Below are 699 nucleotides of genomic sequence, written 5' to 3'. Positions count from 1 at the left end.
AAATCCCGTCCTCCTCCTGCGCACTGGGCTGGCGGGCGCCGGGGCTGCCCGTCCCGCGGTGCCAGTGCTCAGCGYGGGTGCTCCTTGGGCGTAAAGCGGTGGGGCAGAGCGCAGGACAGGAGGGTCCCCTGTCACCGCGCGGGTGGTGGCCGTTCCCTGGCCACCTCRGCGACCTCTGCCCGGACAGGACAGGGGACCCTTGGGGACTGTGCAGGCGCTGGCGAGGCGGGGAGGCTGCTCGGTGCTGGCAAAACCCCCGTGCTGCGGAGAGGAGCCCCCCCCGAGCCCCGCAGCTGAGCGTGGGACACCCAGGGGACAGTGGCTGTCACCCGCCATGGCTCATTCACTGTCCCCGCGAAAGTGCCGCTCGGGGACCGGCCGCCGTGTTGCGGCCGGGGGCGCAGCAGGACCCGGGAGGGGGGTGACACCTGCTGAACCCTAAAAATAGCGCTCGGGTCACCCGCYCCCCCCCCGCCACCATTGTCACCCCCGCGGCGACGTCACTGCTTCCACTGCGCTGAGCTCACGCGCTATTAGCATACGGCGCCGCCGCGGCCAATGGGCGCCCCTGGAGCCGATGACGCCAGCGCGGGCAGGGCCCATATAAGGGCGGCGCGGCGGCGGCGCCGCAGTGCGAGCGCCGAGCGCGCAGCTGCTGCCACCGGCACCGCCCCCGCGCCTTAAAGGGGCCGCGTCGCC

Source organism: Nothoprocta perdicaria, unplaced genomic scaffold, assembly GCF_003342845.1.
Source record: "Nothoprocta perdicaria isolate Ctin4 unplaced genomic scaffold, notPer1 scaffold_97, whole genome shotgun sequence".
Classification (NCBI taxonomy): domain Eukaryota; kingdom Metazoa; phylum Chordata; class Aves; order Tinamiformes; family Tinamidae; genus Nothoprocta; species Nothoprocta perdicaria.
The sequence above is the reverse complement of the archived record's forward strand: the minus strand, read 5'-3'. Positions refer to the sequence as shown.